This window comes from Diceros bicornis, chromosome 5 (genome assembly GCF_020826845.1).
Source record: "Diceros bicornis minor isolate mBicDic1 chromosome 5, mDicBic1.mat.cur, whole genome shotgun sequence".
Lineage (NCBI taxonomy): Eukaryota > Metazoa > Chordata > Mammalia > Perissodactyla > Rhinocerotidae > Diceros > Diceros bicornis.
The window spans coordinates 68,494,708-68,520,131 of record NC_080744.1 but is presented as its reverse complement, the minus strand read 5'-3'; the positions used below and the strand labels follow the sequence as shown (position 1 = coordinate 68,520,131).

At 56.0% G+C, this 25,424-nt stretch overlaps 1 protein-coding gene across 1 annotated transcript in view; it reads right to left on the bottom strand.

Moving 5' to 3' along the window:
* LOC131405585 (dapper homolog 3-like) overlaps positions 1-25,424 on the bottom strand; it is a 121,032-nt gene that overhangs the window by 68,543 nt on the left and 27,065 nt on the right. The window lies entirely within an intron of this gene.

Here is a 25,424-nt window from a genome sequence, read left to right as displayed (position 1 = left end):
AAAGCCCCAAGTGCAAGGGCAAGATACAGTCTCATAGCTCCAGAGTAGCAGGCCTTGGGCAAGCCTCCTCCAGGAAGCCAACTTTGACTGCCTTCCTCTCTGGGTCAGGACCCCACCCCCCACAGGCCCACATCAATTCCTGACCAAGCCCTCAGGGTACAGATGGAGTAAGTGAGGCCTGAGAGGAGCAGATACCTGCCCAAGATACGGAGCCCCCCAGCCCCCTGTGCTTCAGGCCAGGAGATCTGGATCAGAGGCTGGGAAAGCAAGACCAGAGCAGGAGAGAACTTTGGGGAAGCCACACAGTGGACGAGGCTTTAACCACGAGATCTTTGCCCAAGCAGGACCCCCACCCAGACTCAGGTCTCTTATCTACCTGGTGAACACCTAGCATCAGTCCACGGGCCCCCTCCTCCAAGAAGCCTTCCCTGACCCACCACCCAAGAGACACACAACTTCTTCCACTAGACCCCCTATCCCACCAAGCAGCCCTGCACACCTCTACCTCTGTCCAGGGGCCTTCAGTGCACCCTCTACTTACAAAGCTCAGCTCCCCGAGGGAGGGACTGGGTCTGACTGAGCTCTGTCACAGCTCCAGGACTGTGCCTGGCACATAGTAGGTGCTTAACAGATGTCTAAGAAACAAACTGAGGACCAAAGTGAGGCGGCATGGGAGAACCACCCAGAGAGGGAGGTGCCCACCCGCTCCCGCCCCTAGGCAGGTGCCTGCCCCACTCCGCCTTCACCCCGTTGGCAAAAGCTGCAGAATTAAGCACAAGTTATAATTAAGACGGGATGTTTGAAGAGAAACATAATCTCCGTTTCCGTGGGATCCGCGGGCACAACAGTAATTAACGTCTCATTAACATTCGCCTAATTAAGCAGTTTATGAAAGTGTGTGGATTTGCATACCGCCACGCCAGGCTTGCTCAGGCGGTGAAATTAACCCCTCAGGCCCCGGGGCGGGCCGGGGGCGGAGGGCTGGGTGAGGCCAGGAGGAGGAGGGGCGGGGTGACACCGTGGGCGGAGGCTGGGGTAGGGGCTGCCCTCCCCTTCCCGACCTAGCACCGCCCCCGGCCCCACCTCCCCGGCCCCGCCCCGGCCTGAGTGGACAGTGCACTCCTCGCCTCTCCCCACCCACTGGGCCAAGGCCAGAGTTTCTCAAAAAAGACCTTTCAAAGGAAATGAAGGTCACTGGTCCCACTCCCTCCGTCACCCCAGGCTTTTCTCGCCCCCCACTGACCAACGCCTGAGTGTCTTCCTGCGAAGCCCACTCCTCCGCCATGTTCCTGGGTGCCCACCTTGCCCCGTGGCTCTCCGCAGGGAACGGAACTTCCACCTAAGAAAACCCTTTTAGCTTCAGGTGCTTTTACCTGCATCAACTCACTCAGCCCTCCCAGCCCCATGAGGGCAGTGTTAGCATCCTGCCCATTCTGTCCTGGAGGAGAGAGGCTCCGGGAGGTCCGGACCCTGCCCAAGATCACAGAGCAGGTGAGCGGCAGAACCCCGGCTCTGTGCCCCCAGAGCCCCTCCCACTCCCCCAGGCAGGCGATTTTGGAGGCGCAAACACCCCACTGCCAGCAACAACAACACACGTGGCCCCGTATGGGAAAAGGCTGCTGCTCCTTCTAGCCTCCCCTGCACAGTAATTAACCACCCTCCCCGCGGCCCCCTCAACTCCCAGCGCAGCCACCACTGCTGGATCTGAGCTGGAATCAGTCACCTGTGACGGGGCCATGGCGGGAGTTCTCAGTTCTCCGAAGGAGAACAAAGGAAGGGGCCTTTTAGGATGGTGTCATGGATCAAGTACAGATTTCTCTCTAAAGCACTTGGAAGCCTTGAGCACAGTAGCATTTCAGTTGTTCATTAATTATCTTACTCCTTGATCCCCACGCCCCCTGCAGTCAGGCCCACCACTTGCGCACCTGGGGTGCCTGTCAACTCTCTGCCCATTTCAAGGGCAAATGAGGACAACTTTTCTCAGTGATAATTTAGCAATATATATCAAGAGCCTTAAAAATACTCATTCCCAACAAGCTATAAAAAGCATAAGCCATAAAGGTGAGAAATTTGACTTTGTTACAATTTAAATCATCTGTGCAACAAAAGACATCACAGAGGGAAAAGACAAGCCGTGGCCAGACCAGAAGAATATACCTGCAGTACACAGAGCTGAGAAAAAATTTGTTTCCAGGCTATATAAAGAACTCTGCAAATCAATAAGAAAAAGACAAATCGCTCACTTTTTGCAAAAAGCAAAGACTAGGAAGAGGCAATTGGAGGATGAGGGGACCCGAAGGGCCAACAACACATGACAAGACTTGGCTCAGCACCGCAGAGTTGCGGGAAATGCTGGGTAAAACGGAGATACAATTCTGCACCCATGAAGTTGGTGGCCATCTAAGAAGTCACAGCGCCAGCATTGTTGGGGCAGGGGGGCAACAGGAGCTCTCATACGTTGCCAGTGGAAGTGGAAGCTGCTACAAGCATTTGGGGAAACAATTTGGCCTTATCTTGCAAAGCTGAAGACGCACATACCCTACCACCAGCCATTCCACTCCCAGAGCAACGCTCCCACACACGCGCAAGGAGGACGTACAATGCTCACAGCAGCCTTGTTTGTGAGCATGAAAGGGGGAAACACTCTCAGCGTCCACCAGCAGGAGAATGGATCAACCGCAGGATGTACAGATTAACTGCGGCAGATTGAACACATGCATTTACCTTCACTCCCTCCCAAAACCCCATTACAACAATAAAGGATCTTTTTTGTACATAAATCCACAAGGACGAAGACTGGAAGAAGAGGAAACAGCAACATAATTTTGGAAGTTGGAAAGCAGATGGATGAGTGGTAATTGATTTGGCAGAGCTGAGAAAGCAGAGTCTCAAGTCCCGGTCCTATTACCTGGCAGAACCCACCAAAGGCTCAGTAACTGGTGGCACCGGGTAGCCCTAGACAAAGGAATGAAGGGCTGGCTGGAAAGCTGTGTAAAAGGAAGTAGACCCCAAGGAGCTTCCATCCCCAGCTCTGCCCAGAGAAGACTGGCGGACCACACTGAAAACTGAAGGAGTAGGTAAAAGTTTATAGAAGCTGGATGTCAGGTCACAACCCCAGCCTTCCTCTCCCATTCAGCTCCAGGAGGCTCTGCCATCGGGGCTCCCCAGTGAACCAACCTAGGCAGACCAGCCACAGGAAAGTCACAGTTGACAAGCCCACCCCAGCATAGAAGACACCAATCAGCCTTTAGTGCGGCACTCATAAACAGGAGCTACCAACTGAGCATCGCCATACATGTGAATGTCAGTTCCACCAGCTCAGGGACTTTTGACCATTTTGTTCAGGGCTATAGAATGGGGCTGGCACAGAGCAGGCACTCCATAAATTTCTGCCAAGTGAATTAATTAAGGAAACCTCTAATAGGAAAGACAGAGTCCCAAACAAGCAAACAGAAAAAAAATACAACTTGAAGGAAACAGACAATGCAGATAGAAGGAAACTTGAAAAAAAAGAGCTATTATTATCCTTAGAGAAATAAAATATAGTATCCATGAAACAAGAACTGGATGCAATATATTTTAAAGAGAATATTTAGCAAATTAAAAAGCAATCTTTGAAATTTAAAATGTGTAAAGCAGAAATTAGAAGCTTTATTAGAAGGGCAGAATGACAACGTTGAGGAGACCTCCTAGAAAGAGGGACAGAAAGATACAGAAGTGACAAAGGAGGGAAAAGATAAGGGAGTTAGGGGTCCCTCCAAGAAGCCCCTCATCTGGTTCATTGGGGTCCTGGAAAGAGAGAACAGAGGACACGGAGGTCAGGAAATCATAAAGGAGTAAATCAAAAGCCTTTCCTGAGCTGAAGAACGTGAACTTCCAATCTGAGCTGGAGGACGTGGACTTCCAGTCTGAGCTGCAGAACGTGGACTTCCAGTCTGAGCTGCAGGATGTGGACTTCCAGTCTGGAAGGGCAGCCCCTCACCAAGCACAGCACATGAATTATCAGAACATGGAGGGAAAGAGAAGGTTCTACAGGCTTCCTGGAAGAAAAATCTCAGGTAGCCTGCACGGAATCGATGTCAGACAATGTGGACCCCTCCACACCAGCACTGTCAATAACATTAAAGCCACGACTTTAATGCGGGCTCCCCTTTAAAATCCTGGGGAGAAAAGGTCTCCATCTGGAATTCTACATCCAGTCAGGCTATCAATCAAGAGTTGGGACAGAATGAAGAGTTTTCAAACATGCAGGGTCCCCAGAAAGGTCCCTCCCATGCTCCTTTGCTGGAAGCCACTGGAGGAGGTGTTCCGCCAAAATGGGAGTGTGAACTACGGAGGGGACAAGGTGGGGTCCAGGAAGCAAGGGATCCAACCCAAGAGGTGAGAGGGAATCCAGGGATGGAGGCGGCCGTCCGCTGCCTGCAGCACAGCAGGTGTCTAACAAACCAAATCAGGGCAGGTCAGAGGCTCAGGAGTGATTTCTTCAAGAAGATAAAATTGATAGAGCGCTTCATGTGTTTACTTCTCTCAAGAGGAGATTTACCAACCAGAGGAGAGGTGGGAATTGAATTAGTGGAAAGTATAAAAAAATTTTAAAACAACTAAGCACTCCCACCCCAACCCAAGAAAAAGACAATTACTAACTCCAGGGAAAACAGAGCTGTCAAGAAAGGAACGTAATCAGAGAATTCTACATGGTTCAGCTGGGAAGCTCAGCCAACCAAAAATGTGGCGAGTGGGGTGGGAGCGGGGGATGGCGGGCAAAGGGAGCGAAATTCTCAGCTTCTAGTCACAGGTAATGCCTGAAACCGAACACCCAAGGAGCAGCCATACAGCCACTTATTTAGAAATAAGGAAGTAAATCTACAAAAAAGAGTTGAAAGAGTTTGCTCCAGAGGAGTGGCAAATGGCCCAGAGAAGCCAGTGGAAGCAGGATTTGTGACAAAGGAATGCCAGTGGCCTCCTCCCCGCTCAGGGGCCTCCCCTGCCTCAGTGGTGCCACCTCCGGCCCTAAACACCCCCCTCCCTGCCCTAACCTGTGGGTGTCCACTGTCCTGTGCACTCCCACCCACCAGCACCCCGGCCTCCCAGCAAGCTCCCGCCTCCACTCCTGCTAGGTTTCAGCACCAGGCACCCCCCTCCCTCAAAGGGGCAGATGCAGCACCCCCCCACCTCCCAGCAGATGGGGAGGCCCTCAACTTCCTCGTCCTCTCCTCTGCTCCCTGACTGGGGGCTTCCTGAAGGTGGGGGTCTGCCCAAGCCTCAGGCAGCCTACTGAGTGTTTCTTTCTACCTTTCATTTAACGAATAGTCATTGAGCGCCTCCTCTGTCCGGGCACTGGGGACAGGGCTGTGAACAGGACAGCAGCACATTAAGCGAATAAAGCAATAAATTCAAATTGAGGGGAGGCCATGAGGGAAGAGAACCAGGTCTGTGGAAGGAGAACTGTGATTTCTTCACGGGGACACTGAGGGGCAGGCTGGGACAGTGACAGGGACATGAGTGTCGGGGCTTGGATTTAGGGGGGAAGGAATAGGTGGTGGGGAGGGGGAGCGTGAAAGTCTACCCCCACCCACCTCCACCTCTGTCTCACCTCCCCTCCTTTGCTCTCCACCCATGACACAGGCCAAGCCCAGGGCCAGGCTTGTCAGAGAACAGCAGAAGAGAGAAATTCACGGCCCAGCCTTTAATGGAAATCGATGCCCACCTCACCAGGGTGACCTACACCCTCGATTCATTCCTCACTCAGGTCAGATGAGGCACTGCAGCCATGGAGGGAGGGCGTGGCAGCAGGTCCCCTCTGCCAGGGATTTCTCTCTGCTGTTGCAGCCCTGCCACTGCAGATGTCTTCCTGCCCTGTCCTTCCTCCTTAAACTGTGTTTTCATTCAGGCATCCCCAGCTCAAGATTCTTCCATGGCTCCCACTGCTCTCAGGGACAATTTATGGGCCCTGGCATGCAGCCCTCCCTGCAGCCAGACCCAGGCCAGGCTCAGGGCCACAGAGCTGAATCAGGGGCTGATGACCACTTAGCACCATCCTGGATGGAACAAAGGAGGCTGTCCATGGCAAGGTGGGGCCCAGAGTGGGAAGCCCCCACCAGCTGCCACAAAGTCAGCAAAGGCCTCCAGGCCTCCAGGGGGGCTGTGCTGAAGCCCAGCCTTGGGATGAGTAGAAATCTGCCAAGAGCTCCAGGAGAGGAAGAAAACCCCACTAGGCCCATTCCCACCTCCAGGCCTTTGCTCTTGCTGGGCCGCCTGCCAAAAGGGCCCTCCCTTCTCGTGCCCAGTTAACCCACTTCAAGTCCGCCTGAGGTCCTTCCTTCAAGCGGCCTTCCATGACCTCTCTCTGTCTCCCCCATGACTTGGGCCTCTCTCTTTCCTGCCCCTAGCACACAGCAGGTGCTCCAGAAGAGCTGTTGGCCAATAGAGTGGCCAGGGTCAGCAAGGGGGCGAGGAGGGTACATTCCCATGGGAGGAACCCCTGACGCTGTCATAGCCCAGTGTCAAAGCCAACTAGAGCCAACGATGTGGGCAGGGGAATTGCCGCGGAGAGAGGGAAGAGAGTCAGCCCCTCCGCCTCCCACCTACTCCTGGTAGACAGCGACCCACACCTGACAGTGCTGGACAGCTGTCCTCCACTTGTCTTGTGCCCCTACCCCCACCTCACACCATGAGCAGAGAGAAGCCCTGGGAAGAGGGGCCAGGGAGGGCCTGACATAGCCACCATCGCCCAGCACCTCCCGCTTGCCAGGCACCTCACCTAAGACCTGCCTTCCTTATGTGCTCACTCTGCACTAAGTGTGTGATACACAGAAGCTTGTTTAATTCTGACACTCTGATCTGTCCCATTTTCCAGATGGAGAAACTGAGGCTCAAGAGGTTTAATGACTTGCCCACAGTCATACTGTGTAAGTGGTAGGGCTGGGATCTGGGGTCAAATATGCCGTACTGGGGAGCTTGGTTCTTCCCAGAGGCCGCCTGGGGCGGGGGGGTGGTGCGGTGTCCCAGGATAGAGGGACACATGACCTGGGGTCTGAGACCCAGGAAGCAAATAGCCCTTGGTGCTCTCAGCCAGAGTGGTGGACCCCATGGCAGCTTCCCAGGTCACCCCCAAAGAGCCAAAGAGGCAGGCCCTGAAACCAATGCCTTCTCCCCAGGGAGAGACCTACTAAGTGCTAGGCACTGAGTGGATCCTCACCACTGCCTGGAGGGTCGGATCATTGATACCACTTACAGCTGGGGGAACTGAGTCTCTGAGAGACTAAGGGACTTGCCCAGGTCACACACTAGGAAGGGTGGATTCAGATCCAAGCCTGACTCCAGACCCAGGAAAGATTCATCCTCCTCAGCTCTGCAGGAGTCCGCAGGCCCTTCCTGAGCTCTGGACTGGCTGAGGCCGGGGACATAGGAGGCTGCTGCTCCCAGCCTGGCCTGGCAGGCTGCCTCCCAGGCAGAGAGAGTGCCCAGACACCACCACCTTCCATCCCCTGCCTGGGCCAGTCAGGGAGGCACGTCCCAAAGGAGGGGGCTGGTCGCCATCTTCAGGCCCCCGAGTGATGACTACAACCCTTCCCTGGACTCAAGTCACCCAGAAAGCTGAACCCCACCCCACCCGCCCAACACACACCTCTTCACCCACAGGCACCTGGGTCAGAGAGAGGACGAGACCACACAGAGGAGGGATGGCAGCACCACAGCCTGGGGGGAGGAGCAACCCCCTCCTTCTAGAGTGGGGTTGGGCCGGAGGCTCCGGAGGTTCTTTGAACCTCCTTGACATTCAAGAACCCGGACCTCCAAAGGTCTATGATTCTAAAATCTCATGATCCTGGGATTTTTCTATCTGCTACCACTTTTGAGCAGCGACTATATGTGCAACATCATACAGCATCATGTCTACACCCTCCACTGCCCCAGTAGGAGGCAGGTTTTAACCCGCTTTTCTCAGAGGGAACAGGGACCTGCCCAAGGTCCCCAGTGAGGAGAGGCGGCTGGGGTCCGACTCCGGGGCACTGGAGCCACTGTGCATGCAGCCCACAGCCGCATGTCCTCACGCTTCATACTGCCCCAGGGGGCTTGGGGGCTGAGGACAAGGGTCTGCAATAGATTCCTCTGATCTAGAAAACCAAGGATCTGAGGGTCATCATTTCCCAGTCCTAGGATTCTCCACAGAGAGTTCTCAGATGATGCGATGGAAGACCCCACCCTGGTCCTGCCCCCCAAGACCCCCTCCAAGTTCTTGTCTAGAGCTCCCGGTGTTCATGGAGACCCCTGAGAAAGAGCAAGTGGTGCTTGACCTCAGGTCCCCCAGAAGCTGGGCCAGGGGGCTGGGGCCATGCCTGAGAGGTGCAGGGGGCCAGCGGGGACCCTAGAAGCCACTGCCAGCCCTCTGCCTGCATGTGAACAGGGTGCTATTGGGCCCATTCCGCAGATGCAGTAAGTCAGGAAGGAGGATTCTGGGCTCAGCTCTGCATCCTGGGCACAGGGTACCTGCTCCTGCCCCAGCTCTGGCCCTGAAAAACTGTGTGTGACTGGGCTGGCCACCTACCCTCTCTGGCCTTGAGTTTCTATTCCATGGATTGGATCATCCCCCTCCAGCCAGGCTCCCAGGTATGGTGTTAGAATTCTTAGAGTGGCCACCCTCCAATTCAGAGGCCACGGGAGAGATGGGACCTCCACTGTGGACCCCACCTAGAGGCCTGCAGCGTACACCATTCAAGTAGCATCCTCCGTGCAGAAAGAGGAACCTCCTCCTTGGTCAGTGTGACCACAGGTGCTCCGGGGCCGGGGCTGGCCAGTGGCCGGGAGACTCTGCAGGGCTTCTCTAACCCATGCTCCCTGTCTTGTCCCTGAGAGTGACTTGGGTGGACAGTCCCACTCTGGCTGGACTCTCACCCCTAGGGTCAGGCAGTGGGATGTAGTAGCAAGAGTATGGAGTTGGGTGTCAGACAGCCCAGGTTCAAAGGTCACACACCAACCCCTAAAATTCCAGAGCGATGTGGGGCACATCTTTTAACTTCTCTCAATCTGTTTCCTCACCTGTAAATGGAGGCCACAAGCACTCTCCTAAGAGGAGGGGACACATGCGAACAGACGGAAACGGTGGAGCCGAGGTGGCAGCTCTGCCCAGGCCTCCCTGAGCAGTTGGCCTGCCCCCAGGTGCTCCCAACCTGACACCTCGGCTTCCAATTTCAATGCCCAAAATCCACACACAAGGGGGAGAAAATCTGTAGTTTAAAATAAAGTGGAATTCGCCTCTCATTAAAATGAAGTTTGTCACCTCCATCATAAATTGTCCTTCCCAGCTGCAGGAAAAGGTCCATTAACACATTTTTTTTCCTTCTCCAAATGAGGCGAGAGTGAGTAGATTTGAAAATCCCCGTGGACAGTAAAAAAGCCAGAAAAGCCCTCTCCCCCACCCCCCTAGCTGCCCCCCAGAAACCAAAAAATCATTGTAATTATCTGTCTGGGCGCAGGCTGGGGAGATGCCTTAGCATGGTTCATTAAGGCGCTAATTAGCAGGAACCAGCTTTGGCTCCGGGGATTGGGGAGCCGGGGAGGGGGCTTCAGTCTCTCCCTCCCCTCCTCCCACTCCCAACATTCCACCCACTCAGCCGCATCTGCTCCAGGGGCATTTTCTCTCAGAGCCCAGGCCCCTGCCGTAGCCCTCTCCCTTGAGGCCTCAGTCTCCACATCTGAGCAATGGGAGGCTGGCCCATGTGACTGCTGAGGGCCCGTGGACCCCAGATACTCTGTCCCTGGGAGGCTTTGGCACAAACAGAACAACAGCATGGAGGGGGCCGGCTGGTGGGGGAAGTTGCCTGGATCTCTGGGCACTTTCGATTCCAATATTATAAAATGATGACCAACATTTAATGAACACCTGCTATTTGCTGGGCTTGACTGAATGGACTCACTTAATCTTGGCACAAGAGCCCCGAGAGGTCATCCCTCCCAACGTCCTTTTCAGATGAGGAGGCTGGTTACAGAGAAGTTAAGCAACAGATAGGAGGTGAGATCTGAACGGAGGCAGGCCGCACTGAGCTCCACTCCTGCCCACCACCCCAAGCCGCTGACTCCAGCTCCAGGTCCACGCAGGAGGGACCACAGGCTCCTCCAGCCCTTGGCTTCTTCCAGCACAAGTGGTCCCATCAGGCGGAAACTATTACTGTAGAGTGATACACAGGGAGAAAGGCACTCACCCCAGGTCACACAGCCCTGGAGAATGAGGATTTTAAGAATATGGACCCTTGACCCCACTTCGCAGACCTGGAAACTCACTCAGGGCCAGTCAGCCCCCAGTGGCCCCGCCTGGAACAGAGCTCTCCTCCAGTGCCCTGGCCCTGGGAACCTGTCACAGCAGCCGCCCCTCCCTGGGCTCAGAGGCCCCATCTGGCCTGCCTACTCAGGGTCGTGGGCCCCTCTCGCCCCTCCCTAAAATCCTGAAAGCACCCCTCAAGCCCCTGCATGCCCTCACAAACAATGCCCCTCCTCAATGCCCTACCTCCAGGGCTCCAAAGGGGTCACCGAGTCATGACTTCTGGGAGGGCTCCCGACCCCTCCGGAGCCCTGCCCACTGGAGCAGCAGAACAAGACTCCAAATGGGGAGGCCACTCCCACCCCCACCACTCTCCTCAGCTGCTCCCATGGCAGGAGGCTCATGCTCTGACCCCTGCCCTGCCAGAGCCCCTGCAGGGCCCTCTCTGGGGAGAATGGGCAAGGGGAGCTGGAGGCCACAGAGGGATAGTCCCAGGGGTGGTGAGAGTGTGCAGGGAGGGTGCCTCAATTTCCCAGAAAGTTTTCTTGGCTCTGCAAGTGAGCAGAGATGTGTGGACCTTCACTCACATGAGACACTGAGCCAGCACTGGCCACACCTGACCACGCCTGACGGGTCTTGATCCCACATCCGATGCCCACTCTGCCCCTAGCCAAGCCCTCCAGCCCCTTGCCCACCTCACCCAGAGCCTGTTGCCCTCAAGCTCCTTCCAGTTTAGATTGTACCTCAGAATCGAGGATCAGCGTCCACCCAGTTCCAGTCACACACCCCATACACCAGAGGTTGTGGGGCGTCCTGCGGGAGCCTGGCTCCAACCCCACCATGCAATGCACACACACGTCCACACACAGGCTCACACGTGCAACCCCAGGTGCCCGCCCCTGACAGAGCACACAGTCCTTCTGCCCACCCAGCTCAGGCTGGCGATGTCAGTAATGAGAGCGGCAGGTCAATAGGTCACGGGGCCGACTGCCACTCAGCAGCAGTAGGTGAAAGAAGCTTCCTGTCCCTGGTCATAGGGATCACCAACGGGTGCTCCTGGATTTCCAGCCTCCCTCTCTACCCGGGTCCAACCATCTGTGGAGGAAAGTGGCCAAGAGGGGCTGGAGTCGGTGCCCAGCGTCAGGCCCTAAGGTTCCTCCACAGCAGCTCTCAGCCCACAGTCTCAGTGCTCCTTGTTCCTGCCCCAGAGAGGCCAAGGGCTCCAGCTGAAGTCACACAGCAAGTCAAGGCCGAGCTGCACTAGAACTCGGGTCTCCCATCGCCTGGACCTGGGGCTCAGCTACAATGCATGTTATGAGAGGAGCAGAGCCACAGGCCCAATGCTCATGTCATGGGCCACCTTATCGCCTAGAACTCAGGATGGCAGCACCTCAGCCCTAGAAGGACAGGCCCCAGACCCACCCCTCACTCCATCAGGAATTCCCTCTCCAGTCTACTTGGCCATGGCCATCAAGCCCCCTGCTTGCATACTTGTGAGGACAGCAAGCTCACCACCACCTGAAGCAGCCTGTCCACCCAAAGCTCTAACTGGGATCCCCTCCCTGGACATGGTTCTGCCCAGGCCAGTTGGTGCCTATTGCAGGCCAGGGTTTGGGGGAAGGGTTCTGGCCCCTCAGAGATTTCTGGACAGCAAGTGCAGCCCCTGAGCCTGCCATTTTCCAGGTTGCAGGTCCCCGTCCCTCCTTGCCATCCACTTCCTGTTAGTGTCCCTGTGTGCCCAGGTGGCACCCAGGCTGCAGCACCAACTGGCCGGGTGGCTGAAGGCTAGTTCCTCACTCTCAGAAATGAGACAACTTAGGTAAAGCCCTGGGCCCAGAGGCTCTGGCAGTGCGGGCCCACCACACCCAGCCCTGGACAGGGCCCCACACACCAGGCATGACTGTGTCTCCCACTCATCTCCTCTTTCACGCCAGACTCACCGCTCCTTGTGATACAGCCTCCCACAGCCTGAGCCAAGGCTCTCCAGCACTCCACCCTCTGTCTGTGCCTCTCCAGGCTAGAACAACGTTGCACAGCTGGGTCTCCTGTGTGCCTATCACTAAAGAGTTAGGGAAGGCCTCTAACTCTGAAAATATCTCCCTGCCAGCTTGGCCTGTCTCTGAGGCTGGTCCTGGGCCAGAGACCAGAGGCCAGAGGGTCTCCCCCAAACCCTGGCCAGCATCAGGCACCCCACTGTCCCCCCAGATGCCCAGTCCCAAGCCCCCATCCCTCCATCAGCATCCCCACCACACCCTCACTAGCACAGCCGGCTGTCCCTGAGCCCCAGGCTTGGTGAGTTACAGCCCATCCATCCCTCCCCATGTCCTCGCACCGCCACCATGGGCCCATATTACGGCGTACACATCTGTCAGCCTGTGGCCGCCACCGCCACCCACCGTTTCCAGGGAGGCAGACTCTGTTTATGACATTATCAAAAAGTCTGGCCCCTCCCTCCCCCTCCCACCTCTACCCCCGCCTCCCTTTATGGGGACGGAGATTTGGGCTGTAAATATCACATCTTTCCTGCAGATTCTAACAGGGCCTGAATACACTGCTGCTGCCGAGGCCGCCGCGACCACAAATACTCAGCCACAGCGTGTTAATGGTGCACTGGGCTTCACTCTGGCTGCCCTGGACACCCTCCCTGCCATGCCCAGGGCCTCTGGAGAGTCCTCAGCCAGCCCCTTGCCCATGCACCCCCTGCTGCCCTGCAAGCCCTAAGACAGAATCTGCTCACAGTAGAGGTAGGCAGGGCATGGGTCACCTGCCCAGGGCTTTGGTGGGAAGGAGCATGGGGAACTGACTCTGGCTGAGCCCCCAACTTGGGACCCCAAACCTAACAGGCCTTTTACGTATCAGCCACCAAGTCCTTCTCCCAACAGCCCTGCAGGTAGCTGGTATTAAGAGGAGAAACCAAGCCTCTAAGCTGGTCCGTGGGGGAACCTAGATTCGAACCCAAAACCATGGACTGCAAAGCTCCTTCCACCACAGTCCTGGCTCCCCAAGGCCTGAGGGTTAACAGCTGACATGTTCTAAGCATTTTACATGTTTACATGTAATAATTTAAGCCTCACAATGACCTCATGAGGTTGGCACTACTAATACACCCATTTTACAGACAGGACACGGAGGCATAGCCAAGGACACACACTTTGCAGGAGGAGGAGCAAGGATTCACAGCTAGGCAGTCTGGCCCAGAGCCCAGCTCTTAAGGGCTCGGCTCAGAGCAGCCTTCAGCCTGGCCAGGTGAGGCGTTCCCGTCACCTCAGGAAGACTTAGCCCCCTCCCTGAGCACCCCCTGCAGAGATAACTGTAGAGGAGGGGAGCCCAACCCTGACACATTGCAGGTGTTCACCTAGCCCTCCCCAACCCCCAGCTTAATCACAGGGGCATTGTGAGGAGCAAATGTTCAAGATCAAGTGGTATATGCAGCATTATTATTATTGTCCTTGCTGTCATCACGGTGGAGGTTTGATCCCGTCAGTGTGGGCATTCTGACCTCACACCCCACAGGAAGGCATCCGCTGCCTCTGTCCATGGCCCCAGGACACTCAGAGTGCTTCACTCACTCTCTCTCTAGGCCTGTCACAACTGCACTAGTTTCCTATGGCTGCTGTAACAAAGTACCACAAACTTGGTGACTTAAAACAACAGAAACTTATTCTCTCACAGCTCTGGGGGCCAGAACTCCAAAACTGGTTTCACTGGGCCAAAATCCAGGTGTGAGCAGGGCTGGTTCCCTCTGGAGGCTCTACGGAAGAATCATTCCTTGCCTCTCCCAGCTCCTGGCGACCGCCAGCATCCTTGACTTGTGGCCACATCACTCCAATCTCTGCCTCTGTGGTCACATCACCTTCTCTCTCAGCCAATCTCCCTCAGCCTCCCCCTCATAAGGACACTAGTGATTGCATTTGAGGCCCACCCAGACAATGCAGAATAATCATCCCATCTCAAGATCCTTAACTGAATCACATCAGCAAAGACTTTTTCCATATAAGGTAACTTTCCCAGGTTTCAGGGATTAGGACATGGACATCTTTGGGAGCCATTATTTAGCCAGCCACAATCAACAACCAACTATTCAACACCCCTCCTGAACAACTAACAGGCTGATCAAACTTCACATGTCACAGTTGAGGGCCTCATTTTACCCAAGCCTGACCCTGCTGGCTCCCCCATTTCAGGTGGTGGAACCCCAGCTTCCCAAAAACCATGGGGTCAACTCTTAACTCCTCTCGTTTGCTCACTCCCACAGCTGATCCCCATCAGCAAGTCTTGCTGGTTTTACCTTCAAAAGCTATCCAGAATCTGACCACTTCTTGCCACCCCCACAGCCAGCGCCCGGGTCCAAGCCCCCATCCCGCTCTCCTGGATTATTGCACAGCCTCCTCCCTGGGCACCTGCCTCCCACAGTGTCCTCAACACAGCAGCCGGGGACCCTTAAAACCCAAGTCACAGATGTCACTCTGTCCAAATCCTGCAATGGCTTCCATCTCACTCAGCGCAAAAGCCAACATCCTTACAATGGTCTGCAATTCCAGCCCCATTTGCTCTCGGACATCAATTTCCACCCCCCCTCCCCCCCTCCCCTTTCTCCTCCACTCTAGCCTCCTCCCTGCTCCTCGCACAGGCCAGGCATGCTCCCACCTGGAGGCCCTTGCTCCCTCGCCATGGATGCTCTCCCCAGGTTTCCACGTGGCCCCCTCACTTCCTTAAGGTCGTTACCTAAAAGTCACCTTCTCAGGAGGCACCCCCACCCCTGACATGTCCTTCTCGCCTTCTCTGATTTACTCTTTTCTCTTTGACATTATTACTACCTAACACAGTATGTATTTTGCTTATGCATCTTGTTTAATGTCTGTCTCCTCACTAGAATGTAAGCTCCAGGATGACAGCTCCAGCCAAATAGTGCCTGGAGCAGTAGGTGCTCAATAAATATTCATCTGTTCATTCACTCCATAGACAATTATGGAGCCAGGCACTGAGGGGGTACTAGGACACAGCAGTGAATCAGACACAGCCCTGACAAGGACCATCCAGAGTGTTAAGCACAGTGGCAGGGAAGCCCAGAGTGCCATGGGAGTACAGAGGAGGGAAGGACCAACTCAGCCCAGGGGGTTGAGGAAGGTTGTGCTTGGGAGGACTTTGCAGGATAAGTAGGAGTTCACTGGCTGGATGAGGAGACAGCTTCATTCCTGGCAGGAAGAACAGCAGGTACAAAAACAGGGAACAAAATAGTAAGACTGTTCTTGGGATAAGGGAGAGGGCAGGAAGTGAGGCTAAAAGGGTCTAGCAGGGGCCAGGTTCGACGGGCCTGGAGGAACAGGCCGAGGGGTTGAACTGTTCCCTTTGAGCAGTGGTGGGCCACTGAAGGGACAGACGTGGCAGGTGTGGATGTCTGGAGGCTCCCCCACCTCAGATCACCAACAAGCAGCCAAGATGTATGGAAAGGTTAGGGTACAGGGCCCCCCCACCACTCACCAGGGGAAGGAGTTGGAAATTCCCCCAAATTGTGGCCTCAGCCAGGAAGCAGCTCAAGCCACACTGTCATTATGGAGCCCCCAGCATGCCCAGGACGGCACTGGGAGGAGGCCTGGGGGAAATTAAAGCCAGTTTGCAACAAACGCTAGACTGTGTGCTTCAATGTGACCGGAGGACAGGAGGGCAGGGACGGCACTAGGGACTAATGGTGTCCCCCTAAGTTCATATGTTGAGGCCCTGACCCCCAACATGACTGTATTTGGAGTAAGGAAATAATTAAGGTTAGATGAGGTCATAAGAGTGAAGCCCTGATCCAACAGGGTTAGCGCTCTTATGCGAAGCAACACTAGAAATGTCTCTCTCTCTCCGCCATGTGAGCACACAATGAGAAGACAGCCGTCTGCAACCACACCAGAACCCAACCATACTGGCACCCTGATCTCGGACTGCCAGCCTCCAGAACTGTGAGAAAATAAATTTCTGTTGTTTAAGCCAACCAATCTATGGTATTTTGTTATGGCAGCTGAGTAGACTAAGACACATAGCGAAGTCAAGGAGAGCTTCCTGGAGGAGACAAGGTTTTGGGCCGTGCTGAGGCTTGGAGACAGGCCAGATCCTGGCTGGCTGGGCCTGTGGCCCCAGGGCGGGCCCCAGCCAAGGCCCACCCTCCATCAGGCCTGCACAGCTTCAGCAGCTTCTTTGGGGTCAACTCCTCTGCTGAGGAGCATAGAGGCAGTCGTGCGATTGGTGGAACTCTGCGTTTTCCACCAAGTATAGCCAGACCCCTCAAGGGCAGGACGTTGGAATTTTATGGCTCCTGAACACCAGATCCCAGCTTCCCCCTCTGCCACCGTGCAAGGTAACTCAGCCTGGCCTGAGCCAGCCAGGAGTCAACGTGCAAGGGCCTCCCCCTCAGCCAGGCTCCCACCCCTAAGGGGGCTCCTGCAAGGGGAGACCTGGGCTGGGCTGGGAATGACAGAAATGATCAGGATATGCAGAGAGAGAGAAGGTTTATAAATAAACATACATTTTCTAAGGCATGTTGAATTAAAGTGGGGATCAAAATTAATTTGCTTTAAGAAAATCAGAAGTGCCCTAGAGGATTCTAGAGCAGGGCAAGAGTGGCTGAATCCAAAGGCTCCACAGAAGGGCCAGGGGGCGCAGTAAGGGGGCAGCCCATTCCCTGCCATGGGGTCCTCAGACGGAGAGGGCTTACATAACACAGCACTCAGTACACGGCAAGTTGTACTCACGTGGGATGGCAGGTGTATCCAGTCCCACTTTGCCAGGGGGAAACTAAAGCCCAGAGAAGGCAGTCACTCGCCCAAGGTCACACAGCATGTCTGTGGCAGGGCTCAGGGGGAAGCCACTGGTCCCTTCTGCCAGCCCTGGGCATTCCATTCATGCTCAGCACTCCAAAAGCCCCTCAGCCTCTATGCCCCCGGCCTGAGCTGCTGCCCCAGGTTCCTCCCATCAGCAGGGTGGGGACCCTTGCTCTGTGACAATCTGGCTCCTCTGAGGCCCGGCACAGGGAAGGTAGAGGGAAGCAGCCTGAGGGTTGGGGACAGGAGCCAGAAAGAGAAAGGACCTGAAATCAACAAGCACTCCAGAATTTTAAGCAGTTTTTGGAGGAAAACGAGGAGTAGGTTCAGCTGTAGCAATTTGCTCCAGGGGAAAATTGTGTTCCTGTGCTCTATTATACAGAACAGAAGGAACATTTGGTGAGTTGAATACTTGTTAATTTATTTCTCTGTTTGTTAATGGGCCCGTCACACGCACACGCTCACACACACACAGCCCCTCCCCCCAAGCGGCAACAGGAGACGGTGTTGAGCTTTCCTGCCGCCTTCCCGTCAAGTACCGCTCAGGTTCCTGCTCCCTCCCCTCGATGCTGGAGCTCTAGAGGGATGCCCTGTGCCGTTCAGACACTAAGGCCCCTCAGTTTCCTCATCTAAAACATGGACTTGGCAATGGGATGACCCAGCTTATTAGAGCAAAGCCTTTGACCTTGGAACAAGTGTGATGAGACGGGAGACATCGTTCTGAGAGCGTCTATGGACACAGGAGGTCCCGATACTGACCTCGGGAACCATGCTCCACAGGACGGCTCATTGGCGCCTCGCACCCAGCAAGTCCAAATGAGGATTGTCACGCTTCCTCCTGCCCCAGATTCCCATCTCAGAAAACGGGGCCACCGTCCATCCTGTAACTCAGGCCAAACTGACGTCCCCCTAGCCTGGACTCTCTACCTTCGCACCCCACAGCCAATCTCCAACACCTCCCGTCCACCCGTCTCTCACCATCCCGCGGCCACCCCGCCTTGACCCCACGGCTCCCCTCTAGACCCTGCACCCGCCTCCCCACCAAGCTCCCTGCTTTCCCGCCACGGCCTCTAATCCATTCTCTCCCCATGGCGGCCAGAACGGATTTGAAAAGCACAAATCAGATCCTGTCACTCTCCTGCTTAGCGCTCTCCAGAGCTTCCCATGGCGCTCTGAAGAAAACCCACTCCCCAGGAGGGCCTCCGAAGCCTCCGTTTTCTGCCTCCTCTCCTCCCTCTCTCCCTCATTCCCCACTGCCAGCCACGCTGTCTTCTTCCCGGTCTTCAAACACTCCCAGCTCCTTCCCACCCCTGCCACCCCTGTTCAGTTCAGCCCCCGTGGAATGCGTTTCTTCTCAGATGAGGTCTCAGCTTCAGTGTCACCTCTTCAGAAAGGCCTGCCTGGACCCCTCCTGGTCCAAAGCCGCCCAGCCCACCCAAGCCACTCCCTGTTTCACAGGCCTGGTTAGTTCCCTCCCAATTTCATCAGTCTGACGTTATCCAAATTATTCATAGCTGGGCTCACTGTCACTCTCACAAGAATGGAAACCACCTGAGGGCAGGAGCAGTGTGTAATGTTCTAGGTGCTGATTCCTCAGAACCTGGAGCAGCACCTGGCACTCAGTAGGTGCTTCATAAACACTTGATGAGTGAATGAATGAATGAATGAAAGGATGAAAGGACAGGTCAGCTCTAAGCCAGACAGGGGGAGTGAGAAGGGGGCCGGGGATCCCTGTCCCCAGAGTCTCCTGCCCCAGCCTCTGAAGGGCCTCGGCCCCTCTTCTGCTCAGGAAAGGGAGCAGGTGGGGACGAGGTTTATGGAACAGCACCTACGATCTCAGCCCTTTTCTCTAAGCATCTTCCTGAAGCAGTGATGGGAAATCAGAGACCCAGGTCTGAGTCCTGGCCCAGCTGCTCTGCAACTCATCTGACCCCTCTGAGCCTCAGTGTCCTCATCTGTATAATGAGGATAATCACAGGACCCTCCTCCTAGGACTACGGTGTGGGTGAACGAGATCGTGCTCTCAAAAGTGTGAAATGATGATGATGATGATGAAAAGAACCCCATCTCCTACAGACGAGGAAGCTGGAAAGACTGAGGGAGCCACCTCAGTTCCACAGAGAGTGGGGAGCTAGGACCTAAATTCAGGCTTGTCTGACTCAGAAACCAGTGCTCTTGCCTCCGTGCCAGCCACACCCCCCTGGGAGAGAGGAGGGGAACACAGAAGGCCTTTCTCACACCTTAGTGGTGTTCCTTTATGTCTGGAGTGTGAACTGGCTTAGCCTCTCTCTCCCCCAGGTTCAGCACAGAGACACTCTAGGAGGTGAAAGAGCTGCCCCCACCCCATCTGTGCCTGAGGCAAGGGAGCTGGGGAGGAGGGGGTGGGCCAAGCCTGGGACTGGTAAACTGAGGCAGTCTGTCGGGAGACTCCCAGGTGGAGGAATGGGCAGGCCTCAGTCTCAGGAGGTCCAAGGGGAAGAGTTGGCCCACAAAGCAGGGGAGGAGGACTTACCATTTGGCAAGCGTGCACCCCCACCCCTACCCCCGCACCTGGTCAAGGGCACAGAGCAGGGAGAGGTAGCAGGACTCCCAACGCCCTGGGGGGGGGGGGTCCTGAGGACAGACTCGGGGCCCACCCACTCCTGCTCAGACTGGCTTATGGAGGTGGAAGGTCGTCACTGAAGGTCCAGACCTAGAGGTAAGTCCGCCCTGGCAGAGACCCAGCTCAGGGATGGATAATGAGGGATCGAGGCTGCCACGCCAAGGTGCCTTTCGCTTGCAACCCATGCACATTAAGAATTATTCCTCTTGCGAGCAAACAATTTGTTACAATATCCATCGAGAGCTTTTCCTGGCTGGGTGCCCTCCCATACATCCTGGATTAATCCCGGAAGTCACTCCATTCATTTAGGACATGCCTGAGTGTGCTTCTTCTTTTATTAGGGAAATTTTTCATTGTTTTGAAGCACTCATAGGTTTTAATTTGGGGCTCAGATTCTAAAGCCTCCCTCAGTGGCAAAGAGGCCTAAGTAGGCTTGTGGCTGGAAAGGCTCCCTCTGTCCTCAGGGGCCACCAGACCCGGGGGTAAGGGAGGAGAGCCAGGGCCTGCGGACCCCAGTGCTGTGTACCATTGAGTCACACCCTCAACTTCTCTGAGCCTAGCCAAGAGAGGCAAAGGAAGACTGCATATTTGGGTGTCCCTCTACTAAGCCTGCCCAGGGAAGTCTGGGAGGTCATCACCTCTAAAAACCACGGCCCTGGGGAGTAGTGGGGCCCATCGAAAAGGCAAGATGTTTGGAGTTCAGATTTGAAATCTGACCCGGGCAGGCCAGTCATTAGCCTCTCTGAGCCAGAGTGTCCAGCTCCTGAGGCTGAGGCTAAGCGCCGTGCCCTCTCTGGGCTGTTGTGCAGGTAAACAGCCTGAGCTCAGAGCAGGTCTGGCCCAGGGCCTGGCACAGTGGGGGCTCCCGACCCACCACAGACCCCTCCCACTTCTCTGTCTCTGGTCTTTGAGAAGCCAGACCCTGCTTCCTTCATCCTGGCTAAAGGCTGCCTCAGGCTGACCCCACCTCCAGCAGAGCCTCCCCACAGGCCTGCCCTGCCAGTTTGGGCGGCTGCCACCAGCCTCCTCCAGGCTCTGCATGAGGCCTTCAGACCTCCCACCTGAGACCCCAGGGCCTGGGGAGTCCTGTCTGTGCACGGACCCTACCCTGAACCCACCCCCTACCCGCAGCCCCCATGCCGGGCTCTGTGCTGGGATCTGGGCTGCATGTTTGCTGTCCCCCGCCCCCCACCCTATGTCTGGAGACAGCTGTCCCACTCCCACCACCAGGGCTCCTAGTCCCCCACCCCCACCAGGGCTCCACGGCTGGGACCTCTCTGGGATCTGACCACACCCTCCTCTCATGCCCGCCTCTGCTCTCAGGAGCTGACACCCTACCCTGTGCTTGCTCCTCCTGCCTGGTCTTTGCTCACACTATTCCCAACCAGGAGTGCCCTCCCCGCACTCCTCCCTGCTCCACCCCCTTCCCCAAATCCTCATGAACACAAAGGTCCTGCCTCCTCCAGGAAGCCCTCCCTGACTTCTCCAGCCCTTACCTCCTTCCCTTTCCTGGGGCTCACAGCATTTCTCTTCAGTCCCTTTAACTTTATGTTGCTACCCAGAGGCAGTGTCCATGTCACCTACTCATTTTGTGGCCTCCAAGCCCCAGCAAAGCCCACTGGGTACTCAGGAAGGACGAGCTCATTAAATGATTCAGGCAGAAGGGCGCAGAGGACTCCCACGAATGGAGTACACACCTCTGTGAGACAGGTATCATTATACCCATTGTGCAGATGGGTAAACTGAGGTTAAGAGAAGTGAAGCGCTTGCCCAAGCGGCAGGGCTGGGATGGGAACCAGCCCCGCCAAATGGAGCTGCTAAGACACAGCCCACAAATCCACATTCCCCACACCCACCAGCCCTGCAGCTCACACACGCTCTCCCGTGAGACCCTCCCACCTCAGCCCCACTGGCAGCTGTGCCACCCAGGATGAAACTAGGTCCAGAGAGGTGAGGTCACTTGCTCAAGGCCACACAGACAGTAAGTGACCAGGCTGGGACTTGGATTCAGTCTCTCAGCTCCCAGCCTGACCAGAGCTCCTGCAAGATATGCCCCTACGGGGTCTGTAGGACCCACTCTGCCCTCCCTGGTGGCCCACGCTCTCTCAGGCTCCTGGAGGGCCCCCTCCCCGTCCCCAACCAGTACATCACCCTCTCCCAATTATCGGCCCAATCCCAGGGCTCTGGGGAGCGCCTCACGGTCGGCTGACCTTTCGGAGGGCCCAGCTCTCACAGTTCCGGGTATTTACACAGCCAGCCTCGCTGCGGTGGCTCCCAGAAAGTAGGACACGCAGGGGGAGGAGGGGAGGCAGGTGTGGGCTGAAAACACTCCCACCACCCTCCATGCTGCCTGGACGGTGGAGCCACCTGTGGCACAGTCTTCTCGAATGACCTTGGCACTCCTGGGGGCAGACCCTGTGGGGCCTGGGGTAAAGGCCTGGATGGCCCACTGAGGGGAGGGCCTTGGCCAATGTCCCCTCCAGCTCCTCTCTGCTCAGCGACCTGGAAGGCCTCAGGGGACATGGGAAAAGAAACCCCTCTTGGCAAGAACCCTTCTCTGTGTCAAGAGGTCACTTCACTTCACTGAGCCTCTGCCCCCCATCTGTAAGTGGGGTTCAGGTACTAGTAGCCGCCACATTCTAGCACTCAGGTAGACCAGGCTGGGTCACCCTGCAGGGTCTGAGGGTGCACCTCTCCTGGACACCCAGCAGATACTCAGCCCCAAGCAGAAGAGATCTGGCTCCCAGGAAACCAGCTGGGTGCGCAGGGTGGAGGGCCAGGCTGAAAGGCAGGTGGACACACCCACGAACCAGCAACAAAACCACACCCAGGATGTCACCCGGAGAGCCTGGGACAGGGTTGCGGGTGTGGCAGGGGCACCAGGGAGCCTGGGGTCTCAGAAGCCAAGAAGACACTGCCCCCTATCTAGACTGGCTGCTCCTGAGCACAAGGTCCAGGCCACATACACCATTACAGACAGTCGTCAGCGTACCCCAGCCTCCTCCCAACTCCGTCCTGGCCTGAGTGGCCTGAGTGGAAAAGTGGAGGGTGGGCTGTGAGGACAGAGGGGTCCGGGTGGAGGGCACCAGTGTATGGGGTTCAGGCTGGGGCCAGAGAGGGCTGAAGGGCTGCGGGCTGAGGTGGGCACAGCGCCCTCCTCTTTGCCCCTCCCACCCCCACACTGAACAGAAAGGAGCTGCAGCTTCGCCCGCCCCGTCAGAGGGCCATCCTGCTGGAGGCGAGGCCGGGTATGGGGTGCCCGCTTCAGCATCTGCAGCTTAGGCTTCCACTCGCTTTCCAACCCCAGCACGAGCTCTTTTATTATTCAGAAGAGCCTCTTGATTGAAAAGGCCTCTAAGGCATCTCACAAATAAGAATCCTTTAATTGAGAAGTTGTTAACTTCTCAAAGAATAATTTTAATTTTGTTTCCCCACCACCTCCTCTCTCGGAAACCTGCGGACTAAACACAAAGGTTAACAAAGCCAGGCCCCAGGGCACCCCTCCCCAACTGTGGGGGCAGAGGCAGGAGCGGCAGCCGCTGCCCCACCCCACCTGCACAGACCCCCAAACCCCCCCCCCCCCCCCCCCCCCGTGACTGTGAGGAGGCCTCGAACCTCTCCCACCGGGCATGCCTGCTCTACAGCCCCTCCCCACCCCACACTGAGCAAAGGGTGGCAAGCGGCTAAAGGGTCAACAGGATGACAGTCCACTCAGACAGGGCAGGGACCATGTCTGCTTGGTTCCCAGAGCCTAACACTCAAGGCCCAGCTCCCCAAAAGCCCCCTGCCGCCCTCTACCATACTGTCCTGCAGCTGATGACTTAGAATTATATTTACTGAGCATTTACTATAGGCCAGACACTGCTCTAAGCCCTTACATGCACCAACCTACTTAATCCACATGATGTAGATGCTATTATTATTCCCAATTTATTGATGAAGAGACTGAGGCCCAGAGAGCTACGGTCAATGCCCTACATTGACACCATAAGCGAGAGGCAGAGCTGGGACTGGATCTGGGCAGCCCGGCTCCAGAGTGGACATAACCTCACCCACCTGCCCCACCATGGCCTGCCTGTGCACTCCTTGAGGGCCAGGGCCATGGCCGTCTCATCTCTGTGTCCCTGGGGACAGCACAGAGCCTAGCAGACAGCCACACTTCATACATGTCTGCAGAGAGCACAGATGAAAATGAACCAAAGCAAACCCCTTCCTATCCATTCTTTCCTTTGGCTCACCTGTGACAAAAGCAGGCAGGCAGGATGGTCCCCAACTCACAGTCAGGTAGACTGAGGGCCCGAGTGAAAGCGACTGCTCCAGGTCACCCAGCTAGGTGGTGCAGAGCCCAGGGAGTTCCTCCTCCTGGCCCCAAACGTGCATACCTGCCTTCCACCCAGAGTGCACAGGGACTGGGGAGTTACCAGCACACACCAGTGCCATGCTCCTGGGCCCCAACTAACATCTGGATCAAAACAGACCTCCGAGAAGCCCTGGGCCTGGCCCTGATGTAGGAATCTCCTCTCTCTGTCCCTGACAGCTTGGCGCAGCCTCGGCACTCCCCTTGCACACCTCAAGGCATGAGACGCTCACCACCACCAAGGCCAGCTGGTCCACTGTGGGAGAGTGCGCTGCTGTGGAAACCCCAGGCTAGCTGCTTGCTGTTATGAGTTGAATTGTGTCCCTCAAATTTATATGCTGAACTTCTAAACCCCAGTACCTCAGCATGTGAGCTTACCCAGAAACTGGTCGTTGCAGATATAATAATCAGGAAGAGCTATGAGGAAGAGGTCATACTGGAGTTGGGTGGGCCCTTAATGCAATATGGCTGGTGTCTTTCTAAGAAGGAGAAATCTGGACATACAGGCACCCAGGGAGAAGACCATGCGATGAGACACGGGGGAAGATGGCCACCTAGAAGCCAAGGAGAGAGGCTGGAACAGATCCTCCCTCACAGCCCTCAGAAGGAACCTGCCCTGCCAACACTTTGATTTCAGACTCCCAGCCTATAGAACTGTGAGACAGTAAGTTTCTGTGTAAGCCACCCAGTTTGTGGTACTTGGTTACAGCGGCCCAGGCAGACAAATACACATGCAGACCTAGGCTGCAGTGCGGACTCATCCATCAGTGGTTGTGTGACACTGGACAAGACCTGGCCCCTGTCTAACCCTGGGCTTGTTCACTTCATCCCCAGCACTCTACCTTACACACAGTAGGCACTCAATCAGTGCTTGTTGGAAGAACGAATGGGATGACAGCATCCATCTTCCATGTGGCTGTGACAAGGATGAGATGAGATGTGCTCTGGAAACCCTAAAGCCCTCAACACCCATGGTGATGGCTGGATCAACACACACAAGACAAACAGAGGGCTGGCTGGTGTGGCCGCAGCCGCAACCTGAACATAAGGGGAGTTGCTCTGGGCAGGCAGGAGGTGAGTCCTCCATCCATCAAACCACAGACATGGCACATCGCCTGAGTCCCCACCACCTTCCAGGTCCCCACTGGGCCCTGAGAGTAGGAAAGGAGAGCTTTCGGGTGCCAAACATGGCCCCCGCCCCATGTGGAGCCTAGACCTGTCCATGGAGGCTACAGGGAGGCGGGGTCAGCTCAGTCAGCACAAGGAAGGGCTTTCTCCACATCAGAGCTGCCTCTAGGGCCTGGGCTGCCATGGAGACAGTGAGGTCCCCTTCCCTGCAGGTGTGCAAGTAAAGGTCAGAGGCCATGCTCTCAGGGACACCTACACCCCCCAGTGTAAGTCTGGCTT